Source organism: Phyllobates terribilis, unplaced genomic scaffold (genome assembly GCF_046119375.1).
Source record: "Phyllobates terribilis strain yellow unplaced genomic scaffold, ASM4611937v1 Scaffold_2__4_contigs__length_985480577, whole genome shotgun sequence".
Lineage (NCBI taxonomy): Eukaryota > Metazoa > Chordata > Amphibia > Anura > Dendrobatidae > Phyllobates > Phyllobates terribilis.
In genome coordinates this window covers 414,812,311-414,831,475 of record NW_027362762.1, presented here as the reverse complement: position 1 = coordinate 414,831,475, position 19,165 = coordinate 414,812,311, and the positions used below count along the sequence as shown (strand labels likewise).

The 19,165-nt window shown below is 39.0% G+C and overlaps 1 protein-coding gene across 1 annotated transcript in view; it reads left to right on the top strand.

Moving 5' to 3' along the window:
• GALNT17 (polypeptide N-acetylgalactosaminyltransferase 17) overlaps window positions 1-19,165 on the top strand; it is a 938,842-nt gene that overhangs the window by 246,254 nt on the left and 673,423 nt on the right. The gene's annotated exons all lie outside the window — the stretch shown is intronic.

Sequence of the window (19,165 nt, the reverse complement as noted above, 5' to 3'; positions counted from 1 at the left end):
TCCAAGATGGTGGCGCCCGGTTTTAAATACTCAAGGTGACGCTGTGCGGCCAGCCAATCACTGTAATGCCCACAAACAACATGGCTGCGGCATTACAGTGACTGGCTGGCAATCCCTGCATGTTCATTGGCTCTGTAAAGAGCGCCAAACATGCAGGGCAGAGACCCGAGCTCCCGCCCGAGTAACCCGGAAATGCTCGGTGCTCGCCGAACATCCCGAGTAGTGTGATGCTCGGGCGGGTACCGAGCAGTGTCGAGCATGCTCGCTCAACACTAATAGTTATCAAATGATCCCCCTTTTAGAATTTCACTTTATTTATTGTCCACAGTTTGCAGATTAGGAGGTCATTTCTATATAAAAGCTGACAAAGAAATAATGATAAACGTTCAACATGTAATTAATCAGCTTTCCCAGGTTAAAAATTGTGAAATAAGTTAATATTTTTAAAAATAATTTTCCTAAAGCAGGCATTTCAGAAATTATAAATTAGAAAAAAGAGAAGAAAATTATATATAATACATATATATAATAAACAATTTTATTATTCTTGTTTATAGCCCCCAAAAACTATTTTATAAAATTTGATATCAACAAAACTGCAAGATTCAGTATTGGAGATTAGAGAATTGCTATTAAAAGAAAAAATATATGTGTGATATGTTAACAACATTTAAGTAAATTCTAAAAAAAATAACACATTTTGGAAATCACACATAATGAGAACAGTATGAGTACTATAAAAAAAATACTGTATATATTATTCTTTTTCCCCATCTGTGTTCCTTCCTGGATTTGGGGTGGGCTCTTCTAAAGGGTAATATTAAGATAACTTTATATTTTTTAATATTTGAAAAATGAAAAAAAAATATCAGGCTAACCACATCTGGTTTACAGATTTATTTTTTTCCATGAAATAAAATGTTACAATAGAGTTCATCCAAACTATTCCAACTGAGTTTTCAGAATAAAACCCGTGTAATTCACTCAATTCAAACAAACAAACCATTATAATAATGTGAATGTTTTAGTCTTCTGTAATTTAATTATAAATCAGGGGCGGACATATCATTGATGCAAACTGTGCAGCTGCACAGGGACCCAAGACTTAAGGGGACCCATTTCCACCTCTAAAACAGGTGGAGTTGTGCATTATGATGAGTAGTTGGGCTGCATAGGGAACACATATATTGTTCTTGCACAGGGGCCCTTTTCTGTCTATGTCCTCAAGTGTTATAAATATATTATAATGTAATTTAAGTTTATACATGTTTTCATCTAAATGTATTTGGTTGGCTTTACAATTTCCATTTTTTTGTTCAAATAAATCATTTATTTTATACATACCACTATAGAATACCATTCTTCCAATTATCTACTTAAAACCTTTTTTAGGATATTAACCACAAAGTGCAAATGTATTAATATGTAATATTGGTTAATAATAGTTAAAATAGGATTCAAGTGGTTGTTCTTACTGTTTATTAACTACTATGTATTTACTTTCTTACTGCACATTTAATTTCAATATATGCATAGTGAGATGAGACTTGTAGTACTGCATCCCTTTACTTCCTCCTTGCTGAGAGAGAAAATATCTTCCATATATTTCTATTTCATAAATTGGTAATTACAAGCTGTATGCATGTTGGCGTCATGCCCGAATCCGGTTTTGCAGAGGTTCAGACATTATACCCGACAGAGCCACTAAACGTAATGGCAAACGTTATGTAAACCCAGCCTACCCAGCCTAACTGACTCATTTGCTTCAGTATACTGTGTGGGTGGCAGTTAGGCTTTGCTAACATCACGTTTATGGCAAGTGTTTAAAGGGGTGGTCAGAAACTAATATTGATTTTCATTCTAAATGTCTCTATTTTTTTAATATAATAGTTTTCCTAGTACAGTTTAATTAAAAAGCCTCTACCCTTCCCTCTCTAACTGCTTTATTTTCTTTTTTTCTACTTATTTCTGATTTGATGACGCTTTGTTTAAGAATTCCCAGGGTATGCTGGGATACTGAAACGAGCTGTTATCAGAGGGCAGAGGCTATGGTCACAACCACAGGCCTCAGTCTCCACCCTAAAAGAAAGCATCGTCAGTGATGTCTGTTTCAGGGGCTGGGTTAGCATGCGTCGGTTGTCAATTCCGATGTATTCTCAGTACGAGCTCCGTTAACACTCTGCATTAATCTTCTTAGTGCACAGTGACAGTTCACTCCCTTGCCAGCTCTACTTAGAAATGATGAGCTGGCAGAAAAACACACTGTTAATTGTAAGGAGAGAATGCGGCAAGCAGAGACCAGCCTTGTCCCAAAAACAGATAACACTTTCAGGGACGGGTCTACGCTTGGTGCGTTCTCTCCTTCAACACACAACCTTACTGGCTTGTCACTTCTAATTAGAGCCGACAAGGGAGCGAACTGTCAATGTGCACTGAGAAGAATAGTGAACAGTAAGTAGGAAGCTAGTACTGAGAATACGTCGGAATTGACAACCGATGCATGCTTAATACAGCAGGGACTAACTGAGCCTCTGAAACGGACATCACTGGCAGAGGCCATGGCAGTGACCGCAGCCTCCCCCCCCCCCCGATGACAGCTTGTTTGAGTATCCCAGCATGCACTGGGGGTAGATAAAAAAAAGTCATGTTAATGCCAGATCTTAATTCCAGCAGACCAGAAGAAACACAGCAGCAAGTAAAAAGGAGTGGCATTGATTGCTGACTTGAGTATAGCATTTATTTTAATAACCTCATCCTGGGTTTATTCAGGAAGACTTTAAAAGTAGGGGAAAACCTGATTAATACATATTAGCTATACTATAAAGGCAGAGCTGTAGTGGGGAATGAAAAAAGTATCAGACAGTGTCAATGTTAAAACAGGAGGTGGATTTCAGTCTGTTCTCAAAATGTTGTTAGAAAAAGCAGCTGCAGTAAGTTTTAGTTACCAGCCATAAATATGCCTTAATGGTGCAAAGCTAGAAAGCTACTAAGCAGCAGAGACTGAAATAATGAACAGCAAAAACAGAGCATCCTTTTTTTAAGAATATGATATTATTTATTTATATGACTGTAGCACCTGTAGCATTTTATGTGCAGAAATTTAATTGCATGTGCAACAGACCGATACAGTATTATTACGCCTTTAGTATTGTACGAGTGCCTCCACATATAATAAGATATTCTTTCTTCAGGCAAAGAACATAGGATTTGAGATTTATAGCCGTGCGCTGTAATAAAACTGAGTGATCAATAAAATCCACTAATAATTATAGTCTTTCTCAGCTGAAAGAGACCTTTATTTTTAGCACATGAGTGATTCTGTTTTGTAGGAATTGCTGATTCATGTTATATTTACTGCCAAAATCAAGCTATTAAAATGGAATTAATTCTGATAGTGTTTATTAACACATTTGTATTATATATTGAATTTATCCTGTGGACCAAAAATGCAATACTTACATAATTGAGTTTTCAAAGACTTGCGAGGATTAGATTAGATAATAATCATTATTGTTTTTTAAAATATTATTTAGAAAGCAGGAGCATTATTATGATACTTTGTAGTGAAGTACTGTGCTTGTGACTTGGTATAGAACAATAGTGTATTTATGGTATATGACTCCTTGACCCGATTCATCAAGCATTTTTTTTCATATTTTTTGGCATAAAACTGTTTGGAATGTTGCAAAATTTTGCAGCTTTTGATGTTTTACATCAGTAGATCAGATCCACCCATTTTTTGAAACGAGGATGGAGCTTGAGAGGGATGGGTCATAGCCAAGCATACTCTACAAATTTATCACTCCACAGTTTCGAATGTGCACAATTGTTCTTTTCATAGCACAATTGTCGTACCCCTGTCTTTGTTATCTTGATTAAATATTACTGAGTCACGTTATATATTTTCCTAAACTTTTATATTGATATTTCATCAATATTTTATCAGGGGGATCTGACTCATGGGACCCTAACAGATCAGCAGAATGAAAGAGGCAATCTCCATGTACATGTTATGTTTAATGTTTTAAACCAGCACAACAACATGTGGTTGTATCTCTGCATTATAATGCAGCTATGACCAATTCAATTGGCCTCATTGAACAAAAACTGATATCTTGCATCTGGCCAAATCATAAAGGAGTTTATTTTGCTAGAAGCCTCAACCAGTCAAGTATTTCTGCCGCAGCTGCTATTGCAGAAAAATTGTAGCATTACATGGCATCTGTTTGGATTAAAGAGAATCTATCACCAGGTTTTTACTACCTCATCTGAGATCAGCATATTGTAGGAAAAGAAACACTGATTCAAGCGATATATCACCTAGTTTTCTTGGTGCAGCAGTTGTGACACAGTCAGAGATTTTAGATGTAACTCCACCCACACCACAGCTTTCTGTGTACATTGTCTATTAACAGTGAGCTGCTTATCAGAGGAGGGGGCATGGTTTGACCACTTGGCATGAGAGAGCTAGTCTGTGTAGCAATAATCTCCTGGTGATAAAGCATTCATTGTATGGAAACAACAGCACACAACCTAATAAGTGACACCTCTGAAATCTGTGTTTTAACCCCTACCTCATGCTGTCTTCAGATTACATAGCAAAAACCTGCTGATAGATTCCCTTTAATGGCTTTTCTTGTAGTATGAGGATGGCTCAAGTCTGCTTATATAAAGGGATCCCAAATAGGAGACTTCACTCTTTGACAACCTTATAACCTAATTGAGAGTATGATGTAACAACTAGTGTTGAGCGATACCTTCCAATATCAGGAAATATCGGATCAGATTGGATCGGGCCGATACTCAAAAAGTATCGGATATCGCCGATTACGATACCGGAAACCAATGCAAGTCAATGGGACACAAATGTCAGAATGAAAATAAACCCTTTCTTTCCTTGTAGGTTAATTCTACATGAAGGAAAACAACTAACAATAATGTAGAATGTATTGGGGGAGGTGGTTGTCCAAATCGATGGGAACAGTGCTCACAGTGAAACATGAAAAGCCGGCAATTCAGCAGAGGTATACACCGGTACCCGACAATTTAGAACAGAAAGAATAGAGCTTCACACATAGATTAGATAGATAGAAACATGTCAGCCACATATATAATAAGTACAGGGACAGTGTTGCTTACTGTACTTGTCATTTAGTGTAAAGGATTTATTTAAAAAAATAATAGTGTTTTCGTGCACCGTCTCTTTAAAAAAGCCGGCCGGCAATTCAGCAGCGGTACCCGACAAATTAGAATAGAAAGAATAGAGCTTCACACATAGATTAGATAGATAGAAACATGTCAGTCACATATATAAGAAGTACAGTGATAGTGTTGCTTACTGTACTTGTCATTTAGTGTTAAAATAAAGGATTTATTAAAAAAAAAATTGGCGTGGAGTTTCCCGTAATTTTAATCTCTAGCAGAGGTTAAGCAGACGGCTGGGGCAGATGTTTGAAGTCTGGGAAGGGGGTAATACCCACGGAGCTTCCCAGGCTACTAATATCAGCCCCCAGCTGAATACCTAGCCTTTACTAGCTATTAAAATGGGGGGCCCCCCAAAAAAATGACGTGGGGTCCCCCCTATTTTAATAGCTAGCAAAGGCTAGGCAGACAGCTGGAAGCTGATAGTAATAGCCCAGGAAGGGTGCCATGAATATTGGCCCCCTCCCAGGCTAGAAACACCAGCCATCAGCCGTCCCAGAAATGGCGCATCAATAGCATGCGCCAATTCTGGCACTTAGCCTCGCTCTTCCCACTGCCCTGTAGTGGTGGCAGTGGGGTAATAGGGCTGGGGTTGATGTCAGCTTATAATGCCAGCTGACATCAAGCCCAGGTTAGTAATGGAGAGGCGTCTATAAGACACCCCCATTACTAACCCCATAGTCAAAGTTACAAAAAAACACAAACACCCAGAATAAAGTCCTTTAATTGAAATAAACACACAATTCATTATTGTTCTAAATTAAACCATACTTACCATCACGCTCATTCCAGCTGAAGCCAACGATCTCCTGCAATAAAAGAAAAATAATACACCAACTTCATCCTTATCTTTCCATGGTTCCCAGGACAGCTCCAGCTCTGCTACATCGAGATGACAGGCTGGCCCGCAGCAGAAAGCTGCCATCCAGCCTGTCATCCCGCAGACACTGAGAAGCGCAGGTATGCTTGCGCTCCTCAGTGTCTGGCTGTAACGGCATCCAGATGAGCCGACAATGAACTCAGCTCATCTCATGCACGTCACTGACAGCGTGGGAGAATTCTCCTGCGCATGCGGTGAGCGTGAGATAACTCTAATGCTGAAGCGCTGAGCGCAGGAGAATTTTCCCACGCTGTCAGTGACGTGCATGAGGTGAGCTGAGTTCATTGGACATGACCTCGGCTCATCTGGATGCTGTCACAGCCTGACACTGAGGAGCGCAAGCAAGCCTGTGCTTCTCAGTGTCTGCGGCATGGCAAGCTGGATGGCAGCTTTCTGCTGCGGCCCAGCCTGTCATCTCGATGTAGCAGAGCTGAAGCTGTCGTGGGAACCATGGAAAGGTAAGGATGATGTTGCTTTATTATTTTACTTTTATTGCAGGAGATCGTTGGCTTCAGCTGGAATGGGCGTGATGGTAAGTATGGTTTAATTTAGAACAATAAAGAATTGTGTCTTTATTTCAATTAAAGGACTTTATTCTGGGTGTTGTGTTTTTTTTAAATACTCATGTCTGATATTGGCGTGACCCCATGAATTTCGGGCTTAGGGCCAGCTGATAATGCCAAGCTGGCCCTAACCCCTTCATTACCCAGTGAGCCACCGCACCAGGGCCCTGGATGAGTTGGGTACAGCGCCAGAAGATGGCGCTTCTATGAACGCGCCATTTTCCGGGGTGGCTGCGGACTACAATTTGCAGCGAGGGGGGCTGAAAGCTTGGCCCTCCCCGCGCTGCGGATTCCAGCCCCCAGCTGCCTAGTTGTACCTGGCTGGACACAAAAATAGGGCGAAGCCCCACGTATTTTTTTTTCAATTATTTCATGAAATTCATGAAATAATTAAGAAAAAAAGGGCTTCCCTATATTGTTGTGTCCGGCCAGGTACAAATAGGCAGCTGGTGGTTGGGGGCAGCCCGTTCCTGCCTGCTGTACCTGGCTGGACACAAATATAGTGCGAAGCCCCACGTCAATTTTTTTTAAATTATTTCAGGAAATTATTTTACTTTTATTGCAGAAGACATTGGCTTCAGCTGGAATGGGCGTAATAATAAGTATGGTTTCATTTAGAACATTAAAAAATTGTGTGTTTATTTCAATTAAAGGACTTTATTCTGGGTGTTGTGTTTTTTTAAATACTTTACTAGAAATTCATGGCGGTCATGTCTAACATTGGCGAGACTCCATGAATTTCGGGCTTAGGGCCAGCTGATAATGCCAAGCTAGCCCTAACCCCTTTATTACCCAGTGAGCCACCGCACCAGGGCCCTGAATGAGTTGGGTACAGCGCCAGAAGATGGCGCTTCTATGAACGCGCCATTTTCTGGGGTGGCTGCGGACTGCAATTTGCAGTGGGGGGTGGCCCAGAAAGCGCTTCAGCAGGAGAATTCTCCCACACTGGGATGGCATTGAGATGACAGGCTGGATGGCAGCTGAGCGCTGCCATCCAGCATGCCGTCCTTCATAGACACTGCAGAGCGCAGGCATGCATCTCAATGCCATCCCAGCATGGGAAAATTCTCCTGCTAAAGCGCTGAGAGCAGGAGAATTCTCCCACGCTGTCAGTGACGTGCATGAGGTGGGCTGAGTTCATTGGACATGAGCCCACCTCATGCACGTCACTGACAGCGTGGGAAAATTCTCCTGCGCTCAGCGCTTCAGCAGGAGAATTCTCTCATGCTCACTGCAAGTGCAGGAGAATTTTCGTGCATGAGGTGAGCCGAGTTCATTGGACATGACCTCAGCTCATCTTTATGCCGTCACAGCGAGACACTGAGGAGCGCAAGCATGCCTGCACTTCTCAGTGTCTGCAGCATGGCAAGCAGGATGGCAGCTTTCGGCTGCAATCCAGCCTGTCATGTAAATGTAGCAGAGTTGGAGCCATTGTGGGAACCAGGGAAAGGTAAGGATGATGTTGCTTTATTATTTTACTTTTATTGCAGGAAATCGTTGGCTTCAGCTGGAATGGGCGTGACGGTAAGTATGGTTTAATTTAGAACATTAAAGAATTGTGTGTTTATTTCAATTAAAGGACTTTATTCTGGGTGTTTGTGTTTTTTTTTTTAACTTTGACTATGGGGTTAGTAATGGGGATGTCTTATAGACGCCTCTCCATTATTAACCTGGGCTTGATGTCAGCTGGCATTATAAGCTGACATCAACCCCAGCCCTATTACCACACTGCCACTTCTACAGGGCAGTGGGAAGAGCGAGGCTAAGTGCCAGAATTGGCGCATGCTATTGATGCGCCATTTCTGGGGCGGCTGACGGCTGGTGTTTCTAGCCTGGGAGGGGGCCAATATTCATGGCACCCTTCCTGGGCTATTAATGTCAGCCCCCAGCTGTCTGCCTAGCCTTTGCTAGCTATTAAAATAGGGGGGACCCCACGTCATTTTTTTGGGGTCACCCATTTTAATAGCTAGGGAAGCTCCGTGGGTATTACCCCCTTCCCAGGCTTCAAACATCTGCCCCAGCCGTCTGCTTAACCTCCGCTAGAGACTAAAATTACGGGGAACCCCACGCCAATTTTTTTTTAATAAATCCTTTATTTTAACACTAAATGACAAGTACAGTAATCAACACTATCACTGTACTTCTTATATATGTGACTGACATGTTTCTATGTATCTAATCTATGTGTGATGCTCTATTCTTTCTGTTATAAATTGTCGGGTACCGATGCTGAATTGCCGGCCGGCTTTTTTAAAGAGACGGTGCATGAAAACACTATTATTTTTTTAAATAAATCCTTTAACACTATATGACAAGAACAGTAACCAACACTGTCACTGTACTTCTTATATATGTGACTGACATGTTTCTATCTATCTAATCTATGTGTGATGCTCTATTCTTTCTGTTATAAATTGTCGGGTACCGGTTTATGCCCCTGCTGAATTGCCGGCCGGCTTTTTTAAAGAGACGGTGCATGGAAACACTATTGTTTTTTTAATAAATCCTTTAACACTAAATGACAAGTACAGTAAGCTGAGTGCTGCCATCCAGCTTGTCATCCTTTAGAGACACTGCAGAGCGCAGGCTTTATGGGAACTTCCGATTCCGGTATTCGATATTCTAAAAGTATCGGAACTCAGTATCGGAACTCTGATACCGCGAATATCAGTCGATACCCGATATTTCAGTATCGGAATGCTCAACACTACTGTCTACTCCTCTATACACATGAACGTTCGCTCTGCCAAGCACTTCCGGGTTCCCTATGAAAGAGCCACTACTAGACTCCTCAGGCGATGGTTTATATCTCGTAGAACAAAAGGATTGGCAGTCAAAAATAAAATCTCTTCAAAGCTGTGAGGCCCTCATACACAATAAACTGTCAACTGAGCCAGCCAATATCTGCGAGATTGGCCAATGGTATTCTAATGTGTTTAAGGGTTTTAAAAGCCAAAGACAACATAGCTTTAGAGGTTACCCTACAGTTTTTCATTGGCAGTTAGTAATGCTCTGAGATTCTAATGAGAATATTAACCTCTTTATCCCCGAAGGTGCTTTGCACGTTAATAACCAGGCCAATTATTATAATTCTGACCACTGTCACTTTATGAGGTAATAACTCTGGAACACTTCAATGAATCCCACTGATTCTGAGACTGTTTTTTTTATGACATATTGTACTTCATGATAGTGGTAAAATTTATTCGATATGACTTGCGTTTATTTGTGAAAAAATCTGAAATTTGGTGAAAAATTTTCAAATTTTTAATTTTTATGCCCTTAAAGCAGAGAGATATGTCACACAAAATAATTAATAAATAACATTTTCCACATGTCTACTTTACATCAGCATAAATTTTGAACCAAAATTTTTTTTGTTAGGAAGTTATAAGGGTTAAAAGTTGACCAGCGATTTCTAATTTTTCCAACAAAATTTACAAAATAATTTTTTTAGGGACCACATCACATTTGAAGTGACTTTGAGGGGCCTTTATGACAGAAAATACCCAAAAGTGACACCACTCTAAAAACTGCACCCCTCAAGGTGCTCAAAACCATATTCAAGAAGTTTATTAACCCTTCCGGTACTACACAGGAATTTTTGGAATGTGGAAGAAAACAATGAACATTTAACTTGTTTCACAAAACTTTTACTTTAGACCCAATTTAGGGTAACAGGAAAAAATGGAACCCAAAATGTGTTGTGCAATTTCTCCTGAGCACGACAATACTCCATATGTCGAAGAAAACCACTGTTTGGGCGCATGGCAGGGCTCAGAAGGGAAGGAGCGCCAGTTGACTTTTTCAAAGCAAAATTCGCTTGAATTGAGAGCGGACGCCATGCCATGTTTGGAGAGCCCCTAATGTGCCTAAACAGTGGAAACCCCCTACAAGTGACATCATTTGGAAACTAGACCCCTTAAGGAACTTATTTACATGTGTGGTGAGCACTTTGAACCCCTAAGTGTTTCACAAAAGTTTATAATGTAGAGCTGTGAAAATAAAAAAAAACACTTTTTTTCACAAAAATGATGTGTTAGTCCCAATTTTTTTTTTCCACAAGAGTAACAGGAGAAATTGGACCCCAAAAGTTGTTTTGCAATTTCTCCTGAATATGATGATACCCCATGTGGGGGGAAATCATTGTTTGGATGCACGTAAGGGCTCGGAGGCGAAGGAGTAACGTTTTGGAATGCAAACTTTGATTGAACAGTCTGTGGGCGTCATGACGCATTTGCAAAGCCCCTGATGTGCCCGAAAATGCCCAACAAGTGCCCCCTTTTTGGAAACTAGGCCCCCCAATGAATTTATCTAGATGTGTGGTGAACAACTTGAACCCCCAGGTGCTTCACAGAAAGTTATAACGTTGACTTGTGAAAAACGTGTTATTTTAGCTCAAAAAAATATATTTTAACAAGGGTAACAAGAGAAAGTGGACCCCAAAATTTGTTGTGCAATTTCTCCTGAGCACGCAGATACCCCATATGTGGGGGAGAACTATTGTGGGTGCATGGCAGACATTTTGGAACGCAGACTTTGATGGAATGGTCTGCATGTATCATGCATTTGGAGAGCCCCTGATGTGTCTATACAGTGGAAACCCCCCACAAGTGACCCTATTTTGGAAACTAGACCCCTCAAGGAATTTATTTAGATATGTAGTGAGCACCTAGAACCCACAGGTGCTTCACAGAATTTTACAACGTGGATCTGTAAAAATGAAAAAAAAATATTTTTCCCACAAAAATGTTTTAGCCCCCAATATTTTCATTTTCACAAGGATAGCAGGGGAAAATGAACCCCAAAATTTGTTGTGCAATTTCTTCTGAGCATGCCAATACCCCATGGTCAAAACTACTTTTGAGGCTCAGTGCAAAGCTCTGAAGGGAAGAAGCGCCATATTGGAGTTCATATTTTGCTGGGTTGGTTTGACGGTGCCATGTCCCTAAGGTGCCAAAACAGCAGAACCTCCCATCAGAGACTCCATTTTACATACTACACTTCTCAATGAGTTCATCTAGGGGTGCGTTGAGCATGTTGACACCACATGTGCCTCACAGAATTTTACACCATTGGGCGGTGAAGAAAGAATAATTACATTTTTACTACCAAAGTTTTGTTTTAGCCCCAGATCTTACATTTTCACACTGAGAAATGGGTAAAAATGGCACCAAAATTTGTCACACAATTTTTGCTGAATATAGAAATACTGATACTGCATTCATATAGTTGTTTTATGTTTTGGTGCTTTTACACAATAAAACTGTTGTATAAAAAAAAATTTTTTTTGCATCAATTTATTCTGAGAGATATAACTTTTTTATTTTTCGGCTGATGGAGTTGTGTGGTGCCATTTTTTGCTGGACAAGATGACATTTTCAGTGGTACCATTTCTATTTACATTTGTTTTTTTGATCTCATTTTATTCCACTTTTTGTTTGACGGTATGATGATAAAGCACCGTTTTTTGCTTTGTTGTTTATTTTTTTTTACCATGTTCACTAAATGGGCTAATCAGGGATGTTCGTGGGCAAAGCCGATATTTTGGCGCGAACAAGCCAGAACCCTGAACACGAACCCGAATTTGAAATGACGAAAAAATTCGCTGAACACTAGTCATGACGTCTCGGGATCTCCGATCCAAGAGCAGAGGGGCTTTTGTCTGCTCATTCGGTAAATGATACGGTGGCAGCAATCGCAGAATTTAGGGATTTAAGTGCCAGGTGTCAGCTGTCAGAATCAGCTGACACCTGTGTGTGATCCTGAGACAAAATAATACATACTTGGTCGATTAAGGCCCAGGGCACAGGGACATATTATTATGCCTCATGCCAGAAAGGGGTTAATATGTTACTTAAACTGCATAGAAAACTTATTAAAAAATGCAAATAAACAACAGTTGAATTATTTTTGTTATTTTTGTCAATGCCTGTAGTAAAACACTTAAAGTTAAACAATACTTTTTAAAAGTAATCTATCACAGGTTTTTCCTATGTAATCTGAGGACAACATGAGGATGGGTTTAAAACTCAGACTTCAGCGATGTGTCACATGTCAGGCTGCAGGCTGTTTTTTTACTTACAATGAAGTTTTATCACCTAGTGATTATCATTGCCCTACAGCAGTGCATGCATGCTAGTCTGATTCCACTCCCACTTATGATAAGCAGCTCACTGTCTATAGACAATGTACACTGAGGCTGGCGTGGGCTGGGTTAGCTTTCTGAGCTCTGCTGCATTGTTAAATCTAAAAACTTTGATTGTGTCAGAATGACTGCATCCAGTAAACTAAGTAATACACTATTGGATTGAGGGTCTCTTTTCCTACATCATGCTGCTCTCAGGTAAGGTAGCAAAAACCTGGTGACAGATTCCCTTTAAAGATTACAAGATAGTTCTATTTAAAAAAAAACTTGTTAATTAACATTAATTGATAAATTAAATACAACTCATCCTGCAAAAAACAAGCCAACTGCCAGACACATTGACAAAAAAAATAAAATATGATGGCTCTAATAATGATAAAGTGAAAATACTGAACTCTAAAAGCCCAAAAGATGAAGTTCCTAGATGGTTAAGATAATCTTTTTAAGAGACTGAGTTATGAAAAGTAGAGTTGGGCAGATTATTTGAAATTCAAATTTGCCAGCTTTGCCGAATATTCCCAAAAATTTGATTTGCGGTGAATTAATTCACTGTGAATCTTGATACTGAAAAGCTTCTAGTTGACAGGAAAATACGTGTGTAACACTCTGAGTTCTCCAATGAGTGTATTAAACCCTTTTTGAGCTATTTAATGCAAATACAGAATTATCAATGGTAACCATTAGTAACCAACTGTGGTATTTGGGTGGTGTGTACGGGTCTAATATTGGACCACTACAACAAGAAAGTATGCAAAAAAAATGTTTTTTCCAATGCGCTCACTTTATGGCGTAGACCAGACATGGCCAAAATGTGGCCCATGGACCTTATTCGTGCCTCAAGCTGTTCAAGTCCGGCCCATGGACCGAGACAGCCAAATGGCCAAATACAGTGGCTCACAAGCCGCACCATGCCATTCGCTGCTTGCATCCCAATATAACTGCTATAGTTGTGAATACATTGGTGGAAGACGGAGCCAATCAACATGTGGGACTGAGACAGCAGAATGCGATTACGTCTCTATATCATGCCTGCTGTGTAGACAGTCAGTGCACCAGAGGCTGGAGCAGAGCCCTGGGGGAGCAGGAGCAAGGTGTGTATGTGTTGTTTTTTATATACAGGGTGGTCCAAAAGTAGGTGGCCAGAAAATAATAACATTTATTTTGATTTATATATAAAATTATATTTACTAACACAAGCATAACATTGACAATTAAATTTTATTCTGAACAATAACACAAAAGCCCGTAAATGTTATCAACGCAGGTGCTCAAACTGTTTTCTATTACAATTTGCACAGCTTTGAAGTCTGCCTCTTACGCTTCGACAAACTTTTTTGCACAAATCTCTTTGGGTATTAATTTCTTGAAATGCATCTCTTATGTAATTTTTCAAATCACTGACACTTTTTGGTTTTCCACTATAAACTTAGTCCTTGAGAAAAAATCCATTGGGGTCAAGTCTGGTGAACGTGCTGGCCAATCAAGTGGGCCTCTTCGGCCAATCCATTTATTAGGAAATGTTTCATCAAGATACTCGCGGACTACTCTTGAATAATGTGGAGGGGCCCCATCTTGTTGGAAATAAAGGTCATTTGAATTAGGCTGTTGCTGTAACTGGGGAACAACTTGATTCATTAGAATTTCGAGATACTTATCTCCTGTGACTGTTCCATCAAAAAATATTGGTCCTATAACACCAAAACTTGAAATACCACCCCAAACATTGACACCAGGCTCATTTAGTTGTTGCTCTAATGTTAAATGCATGTTCTCATTATACCAGTAAATACAATTATGTCTGTTAATTTGGCCGGATAATTGGAAAGAAGCTTCATCACTCCACATAATGTTATCTAAAATTACTGGATTTTCTTCAATTTCGTTAAGCATAATCTCACTAAATTTAAGCCTGTCTGGATCATCCTCCAATAAACCATGAATTAGACGTGGACGATAAGCTTTCCACCCAATAGATTTCAGGATTCGCATGATAGAAGCTTTTGAAATTCTCAATTCCAAAGAGGCTCTTCTGGTGGACTTTTTTGGACTCTGAACAAATGTTTCAGCAACAAGTTGTTTATTATCTTCTTTACAGACTGTTTTGGGTCGACCAGTTTTTGGAGCATTATGGATTGAGCCAGTGGCATTGAATTAGTCATGAATGCGGTAAATGGTTTTTCTCTTTGGGGCTTGAGTACCAAATGTTTCAACCCAATTTGCTCTAACGGTTTCAGCATTTTGAGATTTTCAATAATCTGTTAAAATCCATTTTCTTTGGTCTATATTTAAATTATTTGCCATTATGTGTTATCTGAATTATCTGAAAAGAAAACAGATTTGGGTGAGATCTATCTGTGAAAACTAGATCTGTGAAACTGGCTCAGTTGCCCTTAGCAACCAATCAGATTCCACCTTTCATTTTCCAAAGAGTCTGTGAGGAATGAAAAGTCTAATCTGATTGGTTGCTAAGGGCATCTGAGCCAGTTTCACTTTACACCATGTTTGATAAATCTCCCCCTTCATAACCTTATTACTTTTTCTGTCCACCTACTTTTGGACCACCCTATATATATACAGTACAGACCAAAAGTTTGGACACACCTTCTCATTTAAAGATTTTTCTGTATTTTCATGACTTTGAAAATTGTACATTTACACTGAAGGCACCAAAACTATGAATTAACACGTGTGGAATTATATACTTAACAAAAAAGTGTGAAACAACTGAAAATATGTCTTATATTCTAGGTTCTTCAAAGTAGCCACCATTTGCTTTCATGACTGCTTTGCACACTCGTGGCATTCTCTTGTTATATATATATATATATATATATATATATATATATATGTATATATAGGATCTGTGCCTGTACATAGGGGCTCATACTGTATATAGGGGCTAAAGTATGAGCACACATGTAGCCTCCTATATACACTGTGAGCTCTGACATAGCCCCTATATATAGTATGAACCCTTATTTAGCCTCTCTATATAGGGTATGAGCCCTCACATAGCCCCCTACTTGCAGTATGGGCCCATACACAGCTCCCTACATACAGCCCCTACATAGTCATATCAGTGTCTGACTTGAATGAAAACGTATGGTAAGAGCCAAAAGCAATATGAAAGTATAAGAAGTCCTATGGGATTAAACAAGTGAAACTAGTGTTTTTTTTTGCACAGAGACCACCTCTATCTTGGCCATGAATTAATCCCACCTGTTACAGATTAGTTTTAATAAGTGTACAACATAGTATTTTCCGTATATTTAGTAAATTGTTTAGGCCTAGGCCCAAAAGAGAAGGATGTTTCTGGTTCAGATTAAGATTAGGGTTCTTTGGTCCTACTAGTAGAAAAGATTCTGATCACAGACTCAGAACCTTCTTCAAAACATGTCTACATTAAAGTTTCCTCATTAAAGAGAATCTGTCAGCAGGTTTTTGCTACCCTGTCTGACACCAGCATGATGTAGGGGCAGAGACCCTAATTCAAGTGATGTGTCACTTACTGTGATGCGTGATACAGTTTTATCTACTGCAGATCTACCAGTTCTTTGAATGCTGAGCTCTGTATAGCCCTGCCCACACCACTGTTAGCAGCTTTCTGTGTACACTGTGCATAGGCAGAAAGCTGTTACTCAATGATAAGGGAGAGGTTATGCAGAGCTTATAAATATACTACTTGGAAACAGGTTTACTAGTCCTTAGGTGATAATATTCTGATGATAAACAGTGATTTTACAAAAACTACATTAAGCAGACCAGTAAGAGATGCATCACTGGAATCAGGGTATCTGGCCTAATATTATTCAGTTCTTAGATTGCAAAAATTTGGTGACATAATTCCTTTAACTCTGTTGAAACATTTGGCCTTGAGGTTATTGGCTTTAAATTGCATTCCCTATTCTTTTTATCATCATTGCATCCAATGGAAAGTTCCTGTATGTTCTTGCCTCAAAGTATAGTAAAAATTTCAGTACACAGTGAAAAAGGTTGATTTTTGTACTTATCTCATATGTTATGATCTCTCTACTAGTTCAATGTACGTGTGTCCCTCCTACTGCTGGCTAGCAGTAAATCTAGGAAAAATAGTGAAAAAGAGCCAGCACCTCCAAAAAGAATTAAAAAATCAATTTCCTTTATTTGCGCATCCGTTAAAAAAATTACATGTTTCCTGCGTATTTCCGCCCTTATTCGTATAAATATATGACCCTTATTACGTAACCTATTTAAAAACTTTATGGACCAATCATGTGAGAACTAGTGTTGAGCGTACATGCTCGTTTAAACCATTAAACGAACACGCTCGGGTGCTTGCCGAGTTTTTGCCTCGTGCTCGGCATCTAGGTTTGATCCGCCGCATCAGCATGTGTCGCAGCTGTTAGACAGCTGCGACACATACAGGGATTGCCTGTTTGTTAGGCAATCCCTGCATGTGTCGCTGCTGTCCAACAGCTGCGACACATGCAGCCGCAGCGGACCAAACCTAGATGCCGAGCACGCCGCAAATACTCGGTGAGCACCTGAGCAAGCTCGTTTAAAGGGTTAAACGAGCATCCATGCTCAACACTAATGAGAACATATACATTTATTCCTAAAAAGGATTTATAAAATACAATATTACTTTGAATAAAGCATTTAATCTATGTACATTGTGTTGTTTCTAGAATTTAAACCATTTGGGTGCTTAGAATTCATCAATAGTATCCAATATATCTCTCGTATTAAAAGTTTCTTATGCCAGTCTCCTCCTCTTTCGGGTTGTGTAACTCTTTCTATCCCTTAACAATTTAGACTTTTGATATTATTGTTGTGTACCTCCACAAAATATATTGCTACCCCCGAATATGTACAGTCACCTTTAGTAATATGATATATATGTTCCTAAACACCTTTATACATTTTCTTGTAGTACATCCAACATAGCGTGAATTGCAAATAGTGCATTCGATGCAATATAACTAATGACCAGTGTCACAATTTATAAAAATATTTATTTATGTTATACTCTTTTTTTAATCAAAAATGTTAATTTTTTTTCTTGATTACATATTGACAAATACTACAACAGCTTTTACCGCATTTACAAAAAACTTTGGTAGATAACTATATTTTTTCATTACTTTTATGATCTTTATATAAACTGAGAGATAAACGATTTCCAAGAGACATTCCTCAATTAGCTACCACTCAAAAGCCTTGATCCAGTATCTGTTTTAGTTTTTCTTCTTGATGTAAAATGGGTACATTTTTTTTAGAATATTTTTGATCTAGTTAAATTGGAGACAATATGGCGTGTTAACTTGGCCTTCAATTTAACCAGATCAAATATTAAAATTATTCAACCAGCAACCTGCCTTCACTGAAGAAGTTACAGGGCTATAGCAAAAAAATCTTATTTTGCTTAGTCTCCTTTAAATTTCTGTCTTTATAAAGGAAACAATTGTGATAATCGGATTTCTTGTTTATGCATTTTAGCAGTTAGATATTCGCTGTCACTAAGTATAAATACACTTTTATACCATGGATTTTAGTATTCAGTTCGTTGTATTTAACTTAATTCCTAGGTTTTTTCATGGTGCATTACATTTAAGGAGTGAAAAATTGCCAATGTAATCTCTTTAAACAGAATATGACTGTTAGACCCATCCATAAATGTTCATAATAGTCAACAGAAAATATTTTATGTGAAAAGCTGTAAATGATGCATCACCTTGGATAGAGCAAAAAAAGCCCTATGGCAACTGTATTTTACAAAATAGTGGTGCTGTTAAATCAAATTCTTATAGGCTTTACAACTCCTTCAGTCTATTTCATGGTACTTTGTTTGTCTCCAAAAATATAATTCTCTCTCAGGTTTAAGAATAAAGTGATTTAAGAGTGAAATTGTTATGCTATGAAATGGGCATTTCTGCATTTAGTGGATTAACAATTTAGAAACCGGCTGTCCGTGTCCTTTGAAAGCCTATCCTTTTCAGGCAGTGTAAGCATGCAAGCAAACTAAATGGATATCATATTATGTCTTGGTTATCCCAGCTCTCGTGTGTTCTGTACAAGTTAAATAACAAACTGTTGTAGGGAAATTGTTGTTGCCGTGAGCAATTTTTCTATGCTAGTAAATCGGAGGGCACTTTTGCATCCAGATCTTTACATGTAAGAAAATGGGTAAATTAGAGGCTTTTGGTGACGTTCTGTCAGTCCATGAACACAGTACATAGTATATGCATATGTATTTCAATGCCACATCAAGGTCTCCAGAAATATTGCCATCTTTTGTTAGTGTACGCATAATTGACCTCCATTAAAATGCCAGTATCCACATAACAGTGTTAGTCAGGATGCAAAAACACCTCCAGACACTTTGCACAAATA